The sequence below is a fragment of the Ailuropoda melanoleuca genome, chromosome 6 (genome assembly GCF_002007445.2).
Source record: "Ailuropoda melanoleuca isolate Jingjing chromosome 6, ASM200744v2, whole genome shotgun sequence".
NCBI lineage: Eukaryota > Metazoa > Chordata > Mammalia > Carnivora > Ursidae > Ailuropoda > Ailuropoda melanoleuca.
This window is the reverse complement of record NC_048223.1, coordinates 11,445,174-11,452,975: the sequence shown is the minus strand read 5'-3', so window position 1 is coordinate 11,452,975 and position 7,802 is coordinate 11,445,174.

Here is a 7,802-nt window from a genome sequence, read left to right as displayed (position 1 = left end):
TCCTGATGGTAGAAGGAACTTCTCAATAGGACCGGCTCATTCTGGCCACAGATGTTTTGAATTTGTCCTTCTGCAGTTGCGGTCTTTCCATATCCTCTCTCTTTAAAGCAAGCTGAATTGAACATACAGCGTCTGGGTAAACTGCATTATTTATCTAACATTCTTAGCAGAGTGACTGTGGGTGTACCGTATATTGAAATGGGAAAAAAGAGAGGATGATTCAGTGAAGCTAAATGGTGGGGTTCTGGGCAAAGTGAGAACTCAGGAGTGTGGTTGGCAGAGGGAAGGCATTAGTCCATAGGGGTCAGAGCCAGAAGTCCAGCTTGGTCTGCTCTGCAGCAAAGAAATATGGGGGCAGGGATATCAGTGTCTGGGAAGCTTCCCCTGCATGGGGGATACAGGCGAGCAGGGTTAAGCCCTGCTCCCAGGTTGAGAGTGTTTGCTCCCTGCATTATTTTTCTAGGCGCACTAGTCTTAACTCTGGAAGGGATAATCTGTAGTTTTGTTTAAAAGGATGTGTGTGTATTATTTTGAAAACATTATCTTGAAATTGCTGATATTTGTCAGTTTTGGCTTATGAAAATGGCAATTACACACGATTCAACTTAATTAAAATAGAAATGTGAAAGAATCCTTAACAGTAAAGCTATACATATCAGGATTTATTAGTTCTATAGTATTACGAAAATCAAGAATTTTTCATCAAGATAGAAAAAGGAAAACAAAATTATAAACACTTTTGTATAACTCAGTGGATGAAAACACTTCAGTTATACCATCTCTGACCTTCTAGTGTTCTGTATGTCTGTGTGTGAATTGTTTCTTGACGACAGTGCCCCATCTCCCTCTAGCTGTCTAAAATTTCAGCGGTGGTTGTGGTTTCTTTTCTTTCCTTTCCTTTCTTCTTTCTTCTTTCTTTCATTTTATTAGTCAGAGAGAGAGCGCACAAGCAGGGGGAGCAGCAGGCAGAGGCAGAGGAAGAAGCAGGCTCCCCGCTGGGCAAGGAGCCCGATGCGGGGCTCGATCCCAGGACCCTGGAATCATGACCTGAGCCAAAGGCAGACTACTTAACCTACTGAGCCACCCAGGTGCCCCTGTGGTTTCTTTCTTGATAAATGATTATTTGAAAACCATGCCAAAACACTTGTCTTGCTTTTTCATTCTTTGGCATCTCTTGATTTCCTATACTTTATCTCTCCCTATCTCTTGAATCCCTTTTCCAAACACCTTCTCTTTTCTCACTTGGTTCAGATTTCCAGGCAGAGATTGGACAGGATTCATACAATGCTAGGGTTAGGTGAGGCACAGTGGTCCACGATACAGTGCTGGTTCTGGACCTTGGCACACAAACACCTTTACCCTGGGCACTGCTCCCAGATGCTCTGGGTGAGCCCAAAGCAATTGTATGCACTGCAGGATGTATCCCCTTAGCCATAGTTGACTGGGACAGAGGTGGTACCTGACTCAAGCGAGGCCATGTTAGATTCCCTTCTCCAGGAATTTGGAATTGAACAGGGGAGGGGGAATCCAGTTACTTTGTTTCCTTGTGGAGCTGCGACAAGATACCTTAGGAGCCATGGGTTACACACTCTGCCCTGTGGGGTAAGGATCAGGAAATACCAGTCTGCAGATTTGCAGAGAGAATCAGAGATGAGAGACGGAATTGAAATCATGATGATTTTCAGTTCCACCTTCCACCTTCAGTTCTTTCCTGAGAAAGGTTGCATTTTTCCTCTTGGGTTCTGTAAGACAGCTTAGTGGCCATAAAACAAAATCGCCACCTCGCTTTTCTTTGCTTAAACTAGTTTGAGTAGGCTACAGTTACTTGTGACCAAGAGAATACTAATGGGGACATGTTAATCTCTAGAATTCTATAATTCAGTGACACATAGGACTGCTTATGATTTCAGGGGTGGGGAATGTGGGAACCAGAGTCCTAGGCAATGGGGAATCTAGGGGAGAGACTTGGAGGGGTTCTGGGTGAGTGAATTATACTGGACTTAGTGAATATAATAAGGACCCCCCCCCACTTCACAAGCATATCTGTAGGGGTGGGGGGAAGCTTGACAAGATAAATATTCTTTTCCTTCAAGTTTTGATATTAGCATTTGAAGTGGAGCAGATAGTTAAAAACCCTAAGTAAATCCAGCTGGTATTAAACTGTGGTAAGGGGAGACACCTTTTTTGATGAAGATTTTTCTTTCTGGTCTTTAGTGTGTGCAGTGTGGAATCCATTCTAGAAAGCTCCTGTCTGTATTAAATCCTTCTCATGCTCAGTACTTTTCTTCCTTCCCTCTGCTCTGTCTGACCTGATATGATGTCATTTGGGCTGTATTAAGCATTTTTTTTTGGAAAAAGAGTCAACATTATACATTTCATCCAAAAAATGCTATTTCTGGGTCTACAATTCATCTCTGCCACGGCATTTTCCTGGTTCCTAAAGGATTCTGGTACAGACGTACCTTCTCCCCCTCCTCCCTTTCACCTTGGATTCAACACTAAAAAATGTAAAAGACGTTAATAAGGCAGGAGGTGCTTTATGCCACAGGGTATAGATGATACTATTGGAAATGAGGAATCTTCTTCCTGAATGTTGTCAATTTGTTACTTTTCTGAGTCTGCTGGTGGCAGCTCAGCATGGGGTCCCATTATCTCCCGGCCCAAGCAGCTGGCTTTGGGTGCAAGTCTGGACTAGGAGAGATTGCTTCTTGGCCCCGGTGGGGCATTTCACAATTTTCTTTTCCTTGAGAAACTTTAAAAAGCCATCTAGGCTACACTACCCGTGTACTTCATTTAGGGCAGCTGTCCCGTGACTCGGTTCAGGAAAGGCAGCAGCCAGACACCCTGCTATGGAGAGGGTGAGACATGTCACCCTGCTGTGGGGTGGTGCCTGGAACACAGGGTGTGGTGGGTCTGTGAATCAGGCCATCTTGGCTCAACCAACACTATTTGGCACCTACTGTATGGGAGCAATTATGTTAGGCCTGGGGGTACAGTGGTCAGTAGGAGGTGGTCTATGCCCTCAAAGAGCTCACGGTTTAGTGATGAAGATGAAAAAAACAAATAGCTAATGGGTGAAGTCAGAGAAGGGAATACTGGAGCAGGAGGAGGAGACATCGAGAGCTGGTATACGAGGGTGAGGGATGGAATATGGGGGAAGTTTCATCTGACCTGAGTCTCAAGGATCAAGTTAGAGAAGCCAGGTGTAAAAGTGGAGGAAAAGCATTCGAAGCAGGGGGGACAACATGAACAAAACATGGAAGTACGAAACTGAGTGGCCTACAAGTAGAATGCTAGAGTGCTGAAGGGAGGAGAGGGAGTATAGAAGACAGGGCTGGTGAGGTAAGCAGGGCCCAGGTGGTTGTGTACCGTGTTCCAGGGTGGGGGGGGGCAGGCCTTTCTTTCATAGGTGTTGGGAAACCATCAACATAAGGGTATGCCTTGCATAGGTGGAGGGGCTGAGCCCAAGGAGCATCNGCCCGAGGAGCATCCTGACGGGTGAGGCTCAGACCCAGAAGCTCTGGGAAGGAGCTGGTGGTAGAGGCAGAACTGAAGGGCTGGCAGCTGGACACCTTCAAGTGCTGAGGGTCTGAGCAGAACCAGGACAATAGGGGAGAGACAGGTGGGTAGATGGGCACGGAAGAACCAATGGGTACGTAGGCCTTGAGGGCCCTGGATCTGAAGTCTGCACTGTAAGGTCAAGCCCAAAGAATGAGGTAGGTGATGACGGCTGGAATAAGCCTAAACAGGTCAGAATTGGTCGAAAGCCAGAGGCCCACTCAGCTGTTGGCACGGGACCTGTCAAAAGTTGTTGTGACCCCTGCCTCTTTACCATCTGCTCCTAACCACCCTTCTCCTGTTTAGCTAGCTTTAGGCAATTTCAAATTTCCACTCAAAAGTTCATTCTTACCGTGCTAGAGGTGACTGACAAGAACCATGCTGAGTCATGGAGCAGTAGACAGACCGAGATGTACTTTGTAGGTCGACACAACAGGACTCGGTTATAGGTTGGATGTGGGGGTGTACAAGAAGGCATTTTAAGACTGTCAGATTCCTGGCTTTCAGCTACTAGAGGTTGGTGGTACCAACTGCTTATATGATATATTAGTTTGCTAGGGCTGCTGTAACAAATTTCCAAAGACTAGATGGTTTAAACAACAGAAATTTATTTTCTCATAGTTCTAGAGCTTAGATATCCAAGATCAAGGTGTTGTCAGGGTTGGTTCCTTCTGAGAGAAGAATCTGTTCCAGGCCTCTCCTTGCTTTGTAGATGGCCATATATTCCTGTGTCTGCACATTGTCTTTCCTTTGTAAGTGTTGGTTTCCACATTTCCTCTTCTTATGAAGATACCAGCCATATTGGATTAAGGCCCACCCTAATAATCTCACTTTAACTTAATTATCTCTTTAAAAATCCTATCTTGGGGGACGCCTGGGTGGCTCAGTTGGTTAAGCGTCTGCCTTCGACTCAGGTCATGATCCCAGTGTCCTCAAAGTCAGTTATCATGTAGAAATTAGCTCAAAAAGAATTGTAGAGGACCTGGCAAGGACTCCTCCATTGCAAATAGAGATTTATTTTAAAAAAGAATCCTCACTATATGTTATCATTATAAATATGACACATGCTTATTATTTAAAAAAAATCCCTGCAAAGTAAACGGTATGATAAAGGAAAGTGAAAAAAATTATCTCGTTTTGGACATTCATATTCTCTTACTTTCATTCCTTATTATAGGATCAACCACAGGAAATGGCTTCATACAGGTTTGACTTCCTTCCTTTGACATCACCTTGGCTCAAGCAACATGCTGAGTATCTTTTGCTACTTACGTTGGGGCTTCTATATACATAACACAAGACAGATAAAAAGGAGAAATAAGTTTATAAGAATGAGATAATTTTTTCTCTCTTTATTGAGGTATAGTTGATATACAACATTGTGTAAGTTTAAGGTATACAACATGGTGATTTGATCAACTTATATATTGTGAAATGATTACCACGTTAGGATTCGTTAACACCTCCATCACCTTACATGATTAACATTTCTTTTTTTGTGGTAAGAATATTTAAGCTTACTCTTTTAGCAACTTTCAGTACAGAATATGGTACTGCTAACTATAGCCTCCATGCTGTACACTAGATTCCCAGAACTTATTCATCTTATAACTGGAAGTTTATACCCTTTGACCAACATCTCTTTATTTTCCCCCACCCCTCAGCCCCTGGCAACCACAATTCTAATCTCTGTTTCTATGGGTTTGGCTTTTTTGGATTCCACCTATAAGTGAGAATATATAGTATTTGTCACTCTGTCTCTGATTTATTTCAGTTAGCATAATGCCGTCAAGGTCTATCCAGTTAGCAAATGGCAGGATTTCCTTCTTTCTCATGGCTGAATTTGGTATCTCTACTATCTCTGTCTGTGTATCTCTCTCTCTCTCTCTCTCTCTCTCTATCTAGATAGGTTTTTTTTTTTTAAAGATTTTATTTATTTATTTGACAGAGATAGAGACAGCCAGCGAGAGAGGGAACACAAGCAGGGGGAGTGGGAGAGGAAGAAGCAGGNAAGGTCTATCCAGTTCGCAAATGGCAGGATTTCCTTCTTTCTCATGGCTGAATTTTGTATCTCTACTATCTCTGTCTGTGTATCTCTCTCTCTCTCTCTCTCTCTCTCTCTCTCTCGATCTAGATAGGTTGATAGATAGTTATCTAGGTAGAGATCTATCTCTAGATAGATATATAGAGATAGATCTAGATAACTGGATAGATAGATAGAGATAGAGACCAAATCTTTATACATTCATTTGTACATGAACACTTAAGTTATTTCTATATCTTAGCTATTGTGATAATGCTGCAATGAACACAGAAGTGCAGGTATCTCCTTGGGATATTGATTTCATTTCCTTTGGATATATACCCAGAAGTGGTATTTCTGGATCATATGATAGTTCTATTTTTAATTTTTTAAGGACTCTTCCTGCTATTTCCATAATGGCTGTACCAGTTTACATTCCACCACCAATGCACAAAAACTCCCTTTTTCTCTACATCCTTGCCAACACATCTCTTGTGTATCTCTTGTCTTTTTGATGACAGCCATCATAACAGATGCGAGTTGATATTTCATTATGGTTTTGATTTCTGTCAACTGATGATTAGTGATGTTGAACATCCTTTTAAGTACCTGTTGGCCATTGGTATGTCTTCTTGGGAAAATGTCTCTTCAGATCCTCTGCTCATTTTTAAATTGGATTGTTATTATTATTGCTATTGAGTTATACGAATTCCTTATGTATTTTTGATATTAACTCCTTATCACATATGAGATTTGAAGATATATTTTAGCTTGCCTTTTCATTTTGTTGGTTGTTTCTTCTGTGCAGAAGTTTTCAGTTTGATATAGTCCCACTTACTTACTTTTGCTTTTGTTGCTTGTGCTTTTCGTGTCATATCCAAAAAAAATGTTGCCAAGACCAATGTGAAGATTTTTCCTTATGTTTTCTTTTAGGAATTTTGTGGTTTCAGATCTTATGTTTTAATCTTTAATCCATTTTGAGTTAAATTTTGTGAGAAGTGTAAGATAAGGGTTCTGTTTATTCTTGTGATTATCCAGTTTCTTCCATTAATGAGGAGAGACTATTCTTTCCTTATTGAAGATTTTTTTCCTTGTTTCATTGAATTGTCTTTCTGTGTTTTCTAGTAGCTTATTGAGCTTCCTTAAAAGATCTGTTTTGAATTCTTTATTGGACAAATTGCAGATATCTGTATCTTTGGGGTTGATTATTAGAAGATTGTTGTGACTCTTTGGTGGTGTCATGTTTCATTGATTTTTCATGTTCCTTGAATTCTTTTTTTTACTTTTATTTATTATTTTTCTTTTTTCTTTTCTTTTATTTTTTTAATGATTTTTTACTATGTTAGTCACCATACAGTACATCCCCGGTTTCTGATGTAAAGTTTGATGATTCATTAGTTGCGTATAACANGTAACAGATGCGAGTTGATATTTCATTATGGTTTTGATTTCTGTTAACTGATGATTAGTGATGTTGAACATCCTTTTAAGTACCTGTTGGCCATTGGTATGTCTTCTTGGGAAAATGTCTCTTCAGATCCTCTGCTCATTTTTAAATTGGATTGTTATTATTATTGCTATTGAGTTATACGAATTCCTTATGTATTTTTGATATTAACTCCTTATCACATACGAGATTTGAAGATATATTTTAGCTTGCCTTTNGATATTAACTCCTTATCACATACGAGATTTGAAGATATATTTTAGCTTGCCTTTTCATTTTGTTGGTTGTTTCTTCTGTGCAGAAGTTTTCAGTTTGATATAGTCCCACTTACTTACTTTTGCTTTTGTTGCTTGTGCTTTTCGTGTCATATCCAAAAAAAATGTTGCCAAGACCAATGTGAAGATTTTTCCTTATGTTTTCTTTTAGGAATTTTGTGGTTTCAGATCTTATGTTTTAATCTTTAATCCATTTTGAGTTAAATTTTGTGAGAAGTGTAAGATAAGGGTTCTGTTTATTCTTGTGATTATCCAGTTTCTTCCATTAATGAGGAGAGACTATTCTTTCCTTATTGAAGATTTTTTTCCTTGTTTCATTGAATTGTCTTTCTGTGTTTTCTAGTAGCTTATTGAGCTTCCTTAAAAGATCTGTTTTGAATTCTTTATTGGACAAATTGCAGATATCTGTATCTTTGGGGTTGATTATTAGAAGATTGTTGTGACTCTTTGGTGGTGTCATGTTTCATTGATTTTTCATGTTCCTTGAATTCTTTTTTTT